Source organism: Gouania willdenowi, chromosome 6, assembly GCF_900634775.1.
Source record: "Gouania willdenowi chromosome 6, fGouWil2.1, whole genome shotgun sequence".
Lineage (NCBI taxonomy): Eukaryota > Metazoa > Chordata > Actinopteri > Blenniiformes > Gobiesocidae > Gouania > Gouania willdenowi.
This window is the reverse complement of record NC_041049.1, coordinates 36,595,876-36,612,264: the sequence shown is the minus strand read 5'-3', so window position 1 is coordinate 36,612,264 and position 16,389 is coordinate 36,595,876. Positions and strand designations below refer to the sequence as shown.

Here is a 16,389-nt window from a genome sequence, read left to right as displayed (position 1 = left end):
CGTCACATTCTAAATGCTGTATCTTTGCTATGTTTCAATGGATTCACATCAAATTTACATGTATTCTTGACCCCAAGATGAGCAAAAAGATACATTATAACCCCGCCCAAAACCAAACAGGAAGTCAGTCATCTTGTCTGTCTGTCTCACAGAGGACTCAGAGACACTTCTGTCTATCTCTCTGTCTGTGTGGCTGTCTGTCTGTCTGTGTAGCTGTGTGTGTCTGTCTGTCAGTGTGTCTGTCTGTCAGTGTGTCTGTCTGTCTGTCTGTGTGTGTCTGTCTGTCTGTCTGTCTGTCTGTCTGTCTGTCTGTGTGTGTGTGTGTGTGTGTGTCTGTGTAGCTGTGTGTCTGTCTGTAAGTGCGTCTGTCTGTGTGTGTGTGAATCTGTCTGTTGGTGTGTCTGTCTGTCTGTGTAGCTGTGTGTGTCTGTGTGTTTGTCTGTCTGTGTGGCTGTGTCTGTCTGTCTGTCTGTCTGTCTGTCTGTCTGTCTGTCTGTGTGTGTCTGTCTGTTTGTGTAGCTGTGTGTGTCTGTCGGTGTGTCTGTCTGTCTGTCTGTCTGTCTGTCTGTGTTGCTGTGTGTGTGTCTGTCGGTGTGTCTGACTGTGTAGCTGTGTCTGTCTGTCTGTTGGTGTGTCTGTCTATCTGTGTATGTGTGTGTGTGTGTGTCTTTCTGTGTATGTGTGTGTCTGCCTGTCTGTTTGTCTGTCTAATTGTCTGTGTCTGTCTGCCTGTCTGTGTGTCTGTCTGTTTGTCTGTCTATGTTTCTGCTTGCCTGTCTCTGTGTGTGTCTGTGTGTCTGTGTCTGTCTTTCTGTGTGTGCGTCTGTCTGTGTTGCCTTCTGTCTGTCTGTCTGTCTGTGTGTGTGTCTGTCTGTCTGTCTGTCTGTCTGTCTGTCTGTCTGTCTGTCTGCCTGCCTGTGTGTCTGTCTGTCTGTGTGTTTGACTGTCTGTAGGTGTGTGTGTGTGTGTGTGTGTGTTTGTCTGCGTGTCTGTCTGTCTGTTTGTGTAGCTGTGTGTGTCTGTCTGTCTGTGTGTCTGTCTAAGTGTCTGTCTGTCTGTGTAGCTGTGTGTCTGTCTGTCTGTAGGTATGTCTGTCTGTCTGTCTGTAGGTGTGTGTGTGTGTGTCTGTCTGTCTGTCTGCCTGTGTAGCTGTGTTTGTCTGTCTGTCCATCTTTTTGCCTGCCTGTGTGTATGTCTGTCTGTCTGTGTGTCTGAATGTCTGTAGGTGTGTGTGTATGTGTGTGTGTGTGTGTGTGTGTTTGTCTGTCTGTCTGTCAGTGTGTCTGTCTCTTTGTCTTAGTGTCTGTCTGTCTGTCTGTCTGTCTGTCTCACAGAGGACTCAGAGACACTGAGGAACCATAGGACCAAATCCAAAACCCAGGATACAGAGTGTCAGTGAAGGAGGTACAGACGGTGTGGATGAGTGTCAGAGAGTCAGAGGAGACTTCATAGAAGGACAGACGTCCATCAGGACAGTCCACATACACTCCTACTCTACCAGAGGAACCACAGGGACAGGAGGTACGTGTTTCTATGTTATTGTGAATGATGGAGTAAAAACCACTGTTACAGCTCAGACTCCAGGACTGATTATTAAATCCAAACACACAATCATAACTGATTCCTTTTCTTCTGATTCTTCTGTAACTCACTGCTATATAAACATCTCCATCCCACTCCACCTCCCAGTAACAGCGATCAGTCAGACCAGTACTACACAGAACCTGCTTGGAATCAAATCTGTCCTGATGATCAGGATAAAGCTCCTCCTTCTTCACACGTGTCACCATCCTGTTGTTGTCAGACAGTCTGAGGTTTCTGTTGATGGAGTTTGTGTCGAGGTGAATGTGACAGAAATCTGATGAGACACAAAGAAACAACAGTTGATCATGTGATGCTTCATTGTCTCTGTATCACTGACATGTTCATTCACTCAGAGCTTCATGAGGACACTTTGAATGAACACACACACACACTTACACTTCCTCACACCAGCTTTGATCCTCTGCTCTCCTCCATGGTCCGCCCTGCAGGAGCAAACACAGGAAGTGATTTACACACCTAAAGAGTCCAAAGTGCTGCTCAGAAACCTGATGCCATCTCCATCAAGCTCTCCATGTTTCTACTGGTTTGTCTTCAACAGCTTCACCTTCTTCATCTCCTTCAAAGTGTTCCTCTCTTCATCCTCACTGATTGGTTCCACCTCCTCTGATCTTAACTATACACTATTATATATATGTATATATACACTATTTGGTCCTTTGCAGTTTAAATAAGTTTGGTAGTCGTACATATTTTTGTTCTTTTTAGTTTTTGAATGTGGATAATATCACACACTAAATCATAATTCTCCCTTTAGAAATACATTTGTCTTATGAATTCTAATACATTACAATGATAAATAAATGAATAAACAAACCTATTGATTGACTGTATATAGTGATTATTTCAAAAACATAATAAAAAGGAAAATTAAACATAAGACATCAATACATATTCACAGGAGTATAATTTACTAACCTCTCAACACTTCTCTTTAATAAATAATAACAATAATCTTGATAAAATATATTTATGACTTTGTATCTAAAACTTCAACATTCACAACATTCACATAAATGTACATATATACACACACTAACACATATAATTACACACTCATATATAACTGATAAATAGAGATTGATAAAATACATATACACCCATACATATATATCTACACATAAACACACACATGAAAAAAAATAAAATAAAAAGAAACATAGATTTGAACATTAGCTGAAGAACTTTACACAAATAATTAACACTAGAAATAATAATTATAAAATACTTTAGTTTAAATATATTTTACCACTATAACTTTTACAACTAGAATAGGCTAAAAATGAATTAAATGAATAAATGAAGACTGAGACACAAATAAATATACATTATATACATTATAACCCCGCCCAAAACCAAACAGGAAGTCAGTCATCTTGTCTGTCTGTCTCACAGAGGACTCAGAGACACTTCTGTCTATCTCTCTGTCTGTGTGAGAAAAATGAATGAATTAAATAAAGAAATAAGTAAACAAATACTTAAATAGTCAATAAATAAATAAATAAATAAGTTGATCTCCAAAGCCACCAAATATGACAACACAAAATACTTTTGTTATAATGACAATTTACCAAAAACCTCTTGGGTAATAATAAAATAAAATAAAAAATCAGGACAACTTTGTTTTTTGAAAATAGCCAAACACAGACACATTATAAAAACTTATAGACTCAAAATGGCTCCACCCAGATAGTTTTGATTATGTTAAACTCAGAAGAAAGAACAAACTGTTTCCTACAAAAACATGACATCGAAATAATAATAATAATAATAATAATAATAATAATAATAATAATAATAATAATAATAATAATAATAATAATAATAATATGAAATAAGAATAATGATAAATAATCTGATCTGACTGATCTGGACATGTCATCTACCAGTGGCTGTTAGTGATTGGTAGATGACCGTTGCTATGGATACTATGGACAAATACAGAATGAATTCTCCCTCAAAAGGAAACACTCTGAAAAAACTCTGCTGCTGGGAAAAGACTAAACTAAAGTGTTCTAATCATTCCCTCCTGATAAAACAAGTAAAGACTGAAGGACACGTCACAGAAAACAATAATGCTGATGCTGCTAAAATATGTTGGTGTATGTTAACATGAAACACATCAGTTTAGAAATCATTAAATCAAAACTATATGTTCAATCCCATAAGGTTTTATAGATAACGCTAATAATTCTGTAATTTGTCTCATGTTTAATTAAAAAACGAAAACATTAATGAAATAAGATAAAATACTAATTATTGAACAAACTAAAAAACTTAAATTGTAATATCAAATTAGGAAAATAAACTAAAATACATTTTGGTTGAGAAACTTTTTAATAAAAGTTCAGCCTTTGTTTCAAAGTTAGATTTGAAATGTTTCACATAAAAACATCTCCTCCATAGACCAATAATTATTTTATTTTTAAACCTAAAATATATAAAGACTAAGAAAAAAATAGGAACCACAACAATATTTATGTTTTAGTTTGATTTTGAATATTTAATTTAAAATCACTAATGTCCTAAAAAGTCACAACTTTCACATTATTACATTATTTAATAATAATAAACATAGACACAAAACACACATCAAACAAATGTTTTTCTGATCTTAAATCAGAAATGTCCAAATCAACATATATTAAATTAAAACAGCTTTAATAGATAAACCAGAAATGAATTTCTCCTCTTTTTGACATGAATGAAATGAATGATTATGAAACTATATCTTGTGTGAACTGCAGTGAACTGGTAGAAAGAACATTAGATAACACACAACACAACTTGTTCACAACTGATACAGAAAGAATAGAAAAATAACATTGTTTGACCTAGAAAATAAACACTTACACAACAGAATAATTACAACATATAAACATTGATTAAATAGGATATTATGGAAACAACACACACACACACACACACACACAGATATATATGTATGTGTGGGTGAATGAATAAGGATGATGTCATGCTGTATGTATGGGAGAAACGTGTTGTGAGTGTGAGTGTGCTAGTGGGCGTGTCATAGAGTGATTGATTGATGGATGATGACACTTTATGTATAACTGAGAGAAACGTGTTGTGAGTGAAAAATGTACCAGGGCGTGTCTTTGAGTGAGTGATCATGTGATAGAAGGATAGCTGTTTGCACACATATATACATACACACATACAGTACATACACAATGTAACACTCCCCAACACTTTACAGTTGTAGCTTTAATAAAAGTCATATTTTTAGTTAAAAGGTAAATGAACAAATGATCTTAATAACAGACATGGATAACATTATTTCATATATTGAGGAATCATATATACTGTATAGACCCTGGCCCAGAATGCAGAACAGTGGCTGATCACCTGAGGTTATAAAAACAACCTCACCACCTAAAACGTCTAATCAAAGGTGGGGGGGGCTGAACTGTACATGGTACGTGGTCTATAGATTTAACTAGGACTCTTTAGAGAGATAATAAAGTCATAAATACAATCACCAATCTGTTCCCTTGTAATCTATATATATATGTTAGTAAAGGCATAAATTAACATAATACCTGGTTACATTTCTGTTTTGTTCTAATTACTGTTTTATTCTAATGATTTGATTTACTTTTCGGTTCTTTGGGTTATTTTCTTACTTTTTTATTCACTTCTTTAATAATCTCTGTCAGTTTGAATATTATGTTACAACTGTGTAAAATATTGTCATTTTCCTCTCTTTATGTTCTAAAAATCTCACAACTAAAACCCTTATGTGTATTTATATCCTCAGATAGCTAAATACATATGTAGACATGGATAGAATTAGATAGAAATTATAACTTGAAATATTTCAAAAAATCATAATCAATTTTTTGTTGTTTGTGCTTTAAAAGCTTCCATATAAACTTTATAAAGATTGATAGTAATTTTTGAAAGTCATTTCCTGATTGGTCGCTGTGGGCAGGGAGGACCGTGAATGTATTTTTCCTCACTAAGAAATTAGAATCAGTCAATCAATCAGTTAAGGTTCCTGCTGTGGGTTTTCACATTCACATGGAAAGAGAAGTGAAATTAAAATAAAATACACACACACTATATAGCAATCATAGACTCACCTCACTATGTGGTTGTATGTAATAAAGAAATTATAAAATCTGTATTGAATAATTCTTACAACACCTTTTGTAATCGTGATGTTTTATAAGATTGATTTTGATGAGCATGTATTCAGTTATTGTTTGTACAGATAAATATAAGTGGCTTATTTCAAGTTTACTATGTATATTCAATTTAAGCACAATCATGTTTGTATTCTGTTCTGTTCTGTTCTACTTATAACTTTTTTCTTATCTTAAAACATAGTCTAACAGTAAATCCAAATAAATGTTATAAAGTTAAATAAAAGTTTTTGTCCCACTCTAACAATGGTAAACAAAATAGGAATATAACCTGAAATAAAATAATGTTAAAATAAATTAAAGAGCTTACAATAAGTAACCTGATATTATAATTTCTAAAAAAAAAAACGTTAATATAACATAATAAAACATAGTCTGAATTAAATATTTTGTCTTATTCATAATTTTATATAGTCACACTGTTAAACAGTGTGAAGAGAGGAAATGTTAGAATGGATTATTATTCATGGTTTCTTTTTGTGTGTAATACTATAATTATATATCTTTATACTCAATAAATCTATTCATAAAATATATTCAGGTCAACTTGTTAGCTGTCATTTTCAGAACAAGGACAAACAGTTTCAGAACATCTGATTTCAACTTAATCTAAATCTAAAAATAACACAACCATGTACGTAAACGAAGAGACAAATCAGATATAAACAAGACAATCAGATTAACACTAAAATGTCAGTTTGACTCAAAAGGCACAAAGTCTAAATCATTTATAAATAAGAATAATTATAGTTTAAAATTAAACTTAATACACATTAAACAACTCATGTTCTAAATACCTAAATAAATCAAATAAACAGACACCATAGACCCCTAAATGATCAATAATAATGAATAAATCAACAAATCTTAAACATAATTTGTATTGCTTTAAATCACCAGTAAATGACATCTTTAACTAATTACAAGGAGCTGATCATTTGATTTCTAAATATATAAAAACACTGATAAATCTATGTTTGGGGTCCAGGGAGTGAGCAGACCCTGAGGACCACAGCTGTGTTTTAGATGAGTGTCTGTTCGTCTATTGACTTGTTATGATTTGCTGATTCATTTTCTGTTCATCTCTAATAAATTAATTGATTGATTCAGCAAAACCTCTGACTATGTCTCTCTGTATGAAATCTCAGGTACTGAACACCAGAGTTAGCTCAAAAACTCTAGCAATTGTTAAACAATGATATTTGTGACATAAGTCTACAGTTTGAAATAAAGGTAAAACGTTTTAAAAACAAACATATTTTTGTTTTAATAATTGTATGAGTGGGTCAAGTTAAACATTGTATTATTTTATTTTATATTATGCATTGTTGGAATGTAATAATGAAATACATATTTTCATATTTCAAAGGCAGGGTAGGTGATTTTTGAAAGCTAGCATGATTTTGAATGTAGCTTACCCCCCTCCCCTCTGTGCTCTGTCTCACTCACATGCATTAGCACTGCTGCTGCAGAAGTGGATCTAAGCTCATCGTTTGTATTGTTTAGAAACTACGTTGTCTCATTCAGCAGTAAGTAAACACTAAACTTTATCATTATATACTGTATGTTAAAAAAAACATGATCAAAAACTCTGTTTTAAGTCTGTCACCAATGACGTACTTTAAGTGTGGGCTTGTGCACGCGAGGGGTGGAGAACGAGCAGGGAGACAGAGAGACGTGATTGGTTAATAAAAAAACTAACCATATTTTTTCATTGGTCAAAGTTTTTACAGGTTTACAGCTGCTACACATGATGGATTGTATTTGTTCCTTTTTCAGAGAGCATAAGATCTCAATTTCTGTCAGAACATTAAGAAAATTTCAACCAAAAACTTAAAAAGTGTATCAGGAAAAATTCTCCTACTCTACCTTTATTTGATTGAATATTTGAAACATTGGTTTTGATTTTTAGTGGTTAGTAACATTCACAGCTGGAAATGCAATCATTTATTTAAGTTTTCGGGCAGTAATTTATCCATCCCTAATTTTGTGTCAGAGAAAAGATTTAAATGTAATTTCATAAGCTATATTTATATTTTTATATGAACACAATCCTCACTGATTGGTTCCACCTCCTCTGATCTTCTCTCTCATTCCTTCATCAGCTCCTCATAGTTCTCCATCAGCCTCTCCTCACACCTCACTAACTTCTTATCTCTGTCCTTCATCCCTCTAACCTGTCCCAGTCCTCCTCCTTTAGTGTCCCACCTCTCACACCTTCATCACATTCATCTGATACAGCTCTCTGTCACACATGTGATGGGGATTAATGTGAACATGTGATGAGCTGCTGTGATGTGTCTCACCTCAGAGTGTTCAGTCTCTGAGAGAGCAGCTTCACTGCTGAGTCTCCTGGATGGTTGTAGCTCAGGTCCAGGTCTCTCACACTGGAGGAGTTGGAGCTCAAAGCTGCTGCCAGAGAAGCCCCGCCCACCTTTGTGATGACACAACCTGACAGACTGGATTCAGAAAAACATCCACAACTCAGGAAACAAGTGAGGAGACCAGGAACAGGACAATGTTGATGGAAAATGTGATCCACTGACCTGAGAGAGTCCAGTTTACAGTGAGGACTCTTCAGTCCTTCACACAGCAGCTTCACTCCTGAATCCTGCAGATCATTGTTACTCAGGTCCAGATGTTTCACACTGGAGGACTGAGAGCTGAGGACTGAGGACAGAGCTGCACAGCTTCTCTCTGAGAGACCACAGGAACTCAACCTGATGAAGAATCAGAGAAACCTTACAGATGTTTGTCTGTGACAGAATTAAAGACATGTTCTTCTAAAGTAACATACTTAACTTTCTTGGAGGCTTTAATCACTGGGAGCAGCTTCAGAAAAGCATCCTCTGAAGGAGATAATCTTTTCAGGTCAAAGACATCCAGATGTTCTTGTGATGACAGTAAAATGAAGACCAGAGCTGACCACTGAGCAGGAGACAGTTCCTCTGTGGAGAGACTTCCTGATCTCATGGACTCTTGGATCTGCTCCAGCAGAGAGTGATCATTCACTTCATTCAGACAATGGAACAGGTTGATGCTTCTCTCTGTGGACAAACTCTCACTCAGCTTCTCCTTGATGTATTTAACTGTTCTCTGATTGGTCTGTGAGTCACTTCCTGTTTGTGTCAGCAGGCCTTGTAGGAGCCTCTGATTGGTCGGCAGTGAAAGACCCAGCAGGAAGCGGAGGAACAAGTCCAAGTGTCCATTTGGACTCCGTAAGGCCTCGTCCACAGCGCTCTGATGGAGAAGGTTTAAGTCAGGCTGACCTCCACTATGGAGAAGGTTCAGAATTGGTTTTTGAAATAAAAGCATCCATGACTTATTCTGTGGCTGATGTTCCAGCAGGTTGACTTTAGAGCTGATGAAGGTCTGATGGACGTGAAGAGCAGCCAGAAACTCCTGAAGGCTCAGGTGGATGAAGGTGAACACCGTGTCCTGGTACAGGCTGCTCTCCTCTATGAAGACCTGTGTGAACACTCCTGAGCACACTGAGGCTGCTCTGAGGTCCATGCCACACTCTGTCAGGTCACTCTCATAGAAGATCAGCTTTCCTTTCTGCAGCTGCTCAAAAGCCAGTTTTCCCAGAGACTCTATCATCTTCCTGCTCTGTGGACTCCAGTGTGGATCTGTGGCAGCTCCTCCATCAAACTTCACCATCTTGACTTTGTTCTGAAGGACCACATAGTGGCTGTAGATCTGAGTCAGAGTCCTGGGCAGCTCTCCCTCCTCTCTGCTCTTCAACATGTCCTCCAGAACTGTAGCAGTGATCCAGCAGAAGAGCGGGATGTGGCACATGATGTGGAGGCTGCGACACGTCCTGATGTGGGAAATGATCCTGCTGACCTGCTCTTTATCTGTGGACTTCCTCCTGAAGTACTCGTCCTTCTGAAGGTCAGTGAACCCTCTGACTTCTGTCACCATGTCCACAAACTCAGGAGGGATCTGGTTGGCTGCTGCAGGCCGTGTGGTTATCCAGAGGAGGGCTGATGGAAGCAGTTCTCCTCTGATGAGGTTTATCAGCAGAACCTCCACTGAGGTGGACTCTGAGACATCAGTCAGGGTCTGAGTGCTGAGGAAGTCCAGAGGGAGCCGACACTCATCCAGACCATCCAAGATGAACAAAACCAGGAAGTCTTGGAAGCTGCAGATTCCTGCTTCTTTGCTTCCAGAGAAGAAGTGATCAACAAGTCCCACCAAGCTGAAGCTCCTCCCCCTCAGCACGTTCAGCTCTCTGAAGGTCAGTGGAAATGTGAAGTGGACCTCCTGCTGGGCTTTATCTTCAGCCCAGTCCACAGTGAACTTGTGTGTTAAGAGTGTTTTCCCAATGCCAGCCACGCCCTTTGTCATCACTGTCCTGATTGGTCGAGGTCTTCCAGGAGGGGCTTTAAAGAGCTCTTCTAGTGTGATGGCTCTTTCTGCTGTGTCTGATCTCCTGGATGTTGTTTCTATCTGTATGACCTCGTGTTCCTTGTTGACCTCTCCACCCCCTCCCTCTGTGATGTAGAGCTCTGTGAAGATCTCCTTCAGGAGGATTGGACTTCCTGCTTTAGCCACGCCCTCAGACACACACTGGAATTTCTTCTTCAACTTGGACTTCAGCTCACGTTGGTATCGATTAGCCTTTGTTCCTGAATGAAGACAAACCTAATGTTAGAGTGGAGAAGTCAGAGCAGGTTTGAACATTGGAGATCAAAGTGTGTGATGTTCTCAATCTGGATGGTTCCTCAGATTAAATGTGACTGATTGAATCATGCTTTGAAAAAGAAAAGCCAGCTTTGTGTCCTTCATGTGATGTTCCTCACAGTGAAGATGTTCACATGCTCTTACTGCTCTGCAGACGCTCAGCCAGCTCCTCCTGCTTCATCCTCTTCAGGAAATACAGTGTGATGTTCAGAAAGGCCTCCCTGCTCATCCTCTGCTCCTCATCTTCACCCTCCATCTGACTCTCTGAGCACTCTGGATCATCTCCATCTACAATCTTCTGCATGTGTTTGAGTTCAGCCTTAACAAAGCTGATGATGTTGTCCTCCAGCAGCTGGAACACAAACAGATTAAAGGTGATGAGTGAAGGTCTGCTCCAATCATCTGTGTGTGTGTGTGTGTGTGTGTGTGTGTGTGTGTGTGTGTGTGTGTGTGTGTGTGTGTGTGTGTGTGTGTGTGTGTGTGTGTGTGTGTGTACAGTGGTTTGATCACAGGCTGACAGTGTGTCAGTGTCTTTGTAGACGTACACACCATAAAGATGGAGTCAGGCTCAGCTCCAGAGGAACCATCCACACCCTCCAAGCTGCTGTGGAGAAGACACAGACACTCAGACATGCTGAGGAGCAGATGGAGGAAAGCACAGGAAGCTCTGCTAACATCATGTGAACATCAGTAACAGTGGGTGATGTCCTGCAGAGCCACAGTGCAGTGAGTGTGGAGCAGCCTTTGGAGCTCAGCTCATGTGTGGAACATCTCAGCATGTTTCCACTGAACAGGAGAACAAGTCTGTTGGACTGAGGCTTTATTTGTCTTCAATCCTTCATAAATCTGAAGATCACACGCTGTCTAAGACTCAACTACACACTGGAGACCATTCCTACATAGCCTTTTCTCTTTCACCTTCCACTGTTTGCTGAGATTTACATCAACACCACTTCAATAACAAACATAGTCCATCAAAAGTGCTGAGTTTTGTTCACCCCCCCACTCCACCAGATAGGGCAGCTGGGTAGGGGGTTTTTGATTGGGGTTGCTTGCCACTCTTAATGGGCCACTTTTCACCCTGGCTTTTTAACGCACCACACTAAGGGAAAACATTTAAAACATAAAAAATATAGATACTGTATATATACAAAAATAATAAATAAACATGAAAACATCATACACATACTATACTAACTAACTAGGGCTCCTGTGGTGAGGGCAGTCTCCCGTCCCTTTGCGTTGAGCCAACCAGGTGAACAAGTTTCTTCCAAAGCTGGCAATCCCATGCCAGGAGATCTGCATTCTCCACGGCAAGTCTGTGTTGTCTGAGGTTGCCTATAATGATGTCGACCCATTGTGTGCGGGGCTTGTCTCTTGGCCGTCTCCAACCAACTGCCCTTGTCTCGTGGCCGTATCCAACCTGCTGCCCTTGGGTCAAACTGGAGAATGGCTTTCGTCGAATGGTCAGGAGGTAGGTGGAGGACATTGCCAAACCAGCGCAGTTAAGCAAGACGCTTTAGGCTGACATGTGTGGGCTCTTAGCACTTTGTTGGACACCCGCTGGGTGCACCTGATGTTTTCAATGATTCTGAGAGCCCTGCTATCAAAACCATCTATTCTTGCAGCCAGAGTCTTGTTCAAGGGCCATGTCTCTGAGCCATAGATCAACAGTTAATCTCATCATCAACTAAACACATCATACACGTCTCAACAGAAGCTCATTGAACCACAACACTAACACATAGTGTTACCATGGAAACACACACTGAACTACACAATACTAACAACAAAGAGCATTACATTAAATACATCTGATCTTTAACTTTGAATGATTTATGTCAGGTTTGATTATAAAATAAGATCTTTGATGGTTCTAAATGATTGTATATGATGTAATAAAGACTAAATCAGTCATTTACAGTAATTAACAACATTTGTGCTTTGGACAGATGGACATGTTTTAGAGTTTAGATCATGTGACCTCACTTTCCACCAATGATTGTTAGCAATAAAAACTGTAAAGTATCCTGTACGTTTTATTGAGATGATCACAGTCTCCATGTGTTTAAACCATCAGTAATAATATGTTTATATAAATATACGTGTTTATCTCCTCTGTTTACCACACAGTATATGATCCATTCATTGATCAGAGATTAATACAGTTTATTTTATATTGTTAACAAGCATTGGTCCTAAAGTGTGTTAGTGTTTGAAAAATGTGCTGTAAAAGTTTAGTGTTTATCAGGTGGTGAACTAATTATAATAATGTATAATTATTAATAATAATAACTAGTGACTGAGGAAATAGTTGGTGACTGTATTTAGTGTGAAAACAAAGAAAAGTGATTGACACTTTAGTCCACATGGACTGAGAGATGAATCAACACTGCTGTGTGTACGACCTCTGTCCACACGCTTCATAAATACTGATTCTTTTTGTACTGGTGCACATTCTACATTTCATTGGTCTGAACGTATTTAGAACCAGTTCTATGAACGGATCAATAAATGAGGCCCCTGGACCATCAGGAAGACAACCAGCAACCTTCTTTATGTGGACTCACTGTGGGTCAGTAGATGGACCTCCTTTGAAGTCAATGTGTTTGTGCATGGACTGGTCACTTCTAAAGGACACACAGCTGGGTCCAGGTCCAGGTTCAGGTGTGAGTTGCTTCCTGGTCCTTGAAAACACACACACACACACACACACACACACACACACACACACACACACACACACACACACACACACACACACACACACACACACACACACACACAGTGTAACACTGATATACAGAGGTGTGAGTGCAGAGCTCTGACGTGGTCTCACCTCTGATCTTTAGTCTGGATCTCATGTTGTTCTTTCACCGTGTCCTGATCCATAGCAAAGACACACCTACACACACACACACACACACACACACACACACACACACACACACACACACACACACAGTGTAACACTGATATACAGAGGTGTGAGTGCAGAGCTCTGACGTGGTCTCACCTCTGATCTTTAGTCTGGATCTCATGTTGTTCTTTCACCGTGTCCTGATCCATAGCAAAGACACACCTACACACACACACACACACACACACACACACACACACACACACACACACACACACACACACACACACACACACACACACACACACACTAGTTTAAGTTGTGTTACGGCTGAATTTACGGTTGACCTCATTTGGAGACATGATTTATTGCTCTGGTTGAATGATGGAGTCCAGGCGGAGCATTGATGGTTTTATAAAAAAGATTTATTATAAGATAAAATAAAAAGGAGTAAAGAAGAAGCTTCCATCCTGAAAGAATGAAAAACAAAGGCTGGTGGCAAAGCAAAAATGCAAAACCCGTTCAAGACCCGTTCCAACGCTCTGACTAACAGTTTCAAAGCTTAAGCTTTTTATACAGATAAGAGCAAAGTTCCACTCTGGGGTAAGGAGGAGGGGAGAGTCAGATGCCCAATAGTGGAAAGATTTGAGGATGATGAAGACGTATATGTTATGAGGAAGATGTGGCGCCACTCTTATCTCCTTGATAGTGTGTGCTGCATGTGAGCAGAGACTCTGGCCTTGGCTCTGTGCACTGAGTACGCTCTGTACTGTTTAATCATGATTCAGCTGTTCAAAAGTGTAATGAGTAATGGAGTCATCATGTATTAAAACATGACAAATTGTACACATGAACATAAATTTGACGATATGATGATGAATATAAAAATGACCATAACATTCCCCACTTTTGGTCGCCCTCAACGACCAAATTAAGAAACAAAATTATTATATTCAGGGTTAACTTTTGTGAGGCACAGATATATCAAGAAAATGTGGAAATAAACTTCTTCATCATTATTATCAATGGCATGAATCATCAAAAATCATCCTTTATTACATCTAGATAAGCAAAAATCATCATTTGCATCAAGGACATCACTCGTCTTCATCGGCTGAGTTCAGTGGTAACTGGGGTAACCAATAGCCATGGTTAGAATCACCGCACTTGATTGGCGGCATCATGAGTGAAGAACCTTGAGTATTTTCCTCAATCATAGCAGAAGGGTTTATGACTGTATTCCTGCAGCTAGGTGTGAGGTTGTCCACCCTCAACCTAGCTATGAGCATTTGGTGTGGCTTATAAACAAAGTTAGGCCCTTGTTCTAGAGCGTTTTCTTGTGTGTGTCGTGAAAAAGAAAATCTCAGTGGCCTTGTCGGTTCCCCCTTCATTGTTCGGTCAGCCTCCGTCTCAGCATCAGCCGGTGTCGGCAATCATCTTGGATCCATGTCGCCCGCTCCGCGACCTTCACTGCCGTGTGGGTCGTTCATTTCCGGTCGGCGTTGTAGATGATTGGTTGTTGTCTGAGGAAGGGTAGTCTCCACACACCTGGCAACCTCTCTTGGGATCGGCTGGTACCTGAACAGAAGGGGGGGGGAAACACCAAAACAGAACTCTTGGGATTGGCTGGTACCTGAACACAGGCGCGATCCCACTACTGAGGCTTTAGCTGGTACCTGGTACCTGGTAGGCTTTAGCTGGTACCTGGACAGAAGGGGGGGGGGGGAAACACCAAAACAAAACTCACCAAAACAAAACAAAATAAAATAAAATAAAATAAAATAAAATAAAATAAAATAAAATAAAATAGAATAAAAGTTTAGGGGTGTTAGGTTTAGTTAACTAACTAAATGAATAGTTAGTATGGCCAGGAAGGCAGAGACAGGTCAGAGGTCAGGATCTGAGAGCTTTTCAGATCCTGAAAGGTGCTGCTGCACAATCACACAATGGTTAGGTGTGGGTTAGTGAGCTAGCTCAATGTTATCTGTAGCCCATTCGCACGCGAGTGGGAAAATATGAGGCTGAAAGAAAAGCAGGAAGTATTAATTCGATTCTCTTTTCCTGGAGCAAGAAGAAGCATAGCTGGAGTTGCAGTGATTATCTGTGGTACGTCTACTTACCTGGTGAGAAGCAACAATTTGAGAACCACTGTTTACAAGGACATGCAAGTCGGACGGAGAAGGACATGCAAGTCGGACAAGTCGGACGAGTGTGGAGTGTGGTTACATGTCTTCTCAAGATGAATACATACAATTGGGAGACATGGAGATGTGAGAAAGCTAAATGAGTTTAACCAAATAAATAAATAATGTTATTTATTTATTTAAATTGTTTGTTTCATTTTTCTTTGCTATCTCTTATTTGTGAAGGAGAAATCTTATTCTATCCTTTATTTACTCTGAATAATGTTAACACTCCACACCTATTTACATAGCCTAATTTTTTTATAGAGCTGAATTTGTCAGTTCATTTATTTCATTATTTTCCCTCATAATTATTATTTGAGGTGTAATTTACTTACTTTTGAAGGTCAATTGGTGGCAAAAGTGTCTCCTATACTGTGTCTGAACCAGAGTTTAGCAAGATTATTGGCCCTTTAAGGTTAGACAGAATTAAAGTTAAGTTGAGTCGAAAAATCATATTGTCTTTTGCTCTCTGTATTTATCCCATTCGTAGGGGTGACAAGCCCCAGCACGGTTTGGAGAGCTTCCTTAAATGCTTGGAAGTTACTTAACTTTAAACTATCTCTTATTTCAATCAATTATCAAGAATTTCAGGAGGACCCTTTTTAAATCTCAGGCGACCCAGATTGGGCCACCAACCCAATGTTGAGAACACTTAATTTTTCCCTTAAAAGTGTCTAAACCCAGTGAAGGTGTTTTATGGTCTTGCACGCTAAGTGCTGGTGGAACAAGAAGAAAATGGTTGGAGGGTTTTGGGGTATATTATTTTCCTATGATTAAATATAAATCAAACATCAGAGGGACGTTGGCCCCTCCCTTCCCTTTTTTACATAAGAATACATTTGGATTCTTAAAACCATATGATAAATATCATTGGAAAATCACTTATCTG

At 39.0% G+C, this 16,389-nt stretch overlaps 1 long non-coding RNA gene and 1 pseudogene across 1 annotated transcript; both read right to left on the bottom strand.

Annotated features, from left to right (window-relative positions):
* Window positions 1-1,260: 1,260 nt before the first annotated feature.
* LOC114464486 (uncharacterized) lies at window positions 1,261-8,087 on the bottom strand. Its single transcript, XR_003674207.1, has 3 exons — window positions 8,075-8,087; window positions 1,981-2,027; window positions 1,261-1,858 (listed from the first exon to the last, which is right to left on the bottom strand). It is a non-coding gene; the product is annotated as an uncharacterized LOC114464486 (long non-coding RNA).
* Window positions 8,088-8,406: 319 nt separating this feature from the next.
* On the bottom strand, window positions 8,407-10,653 carry LOC114464462 (protein NLRC3-like; annotated as a pseudogene).
* Between the last annotated feature and the right edge of the window lie 5,736 nt (window positions 10,654-16,389).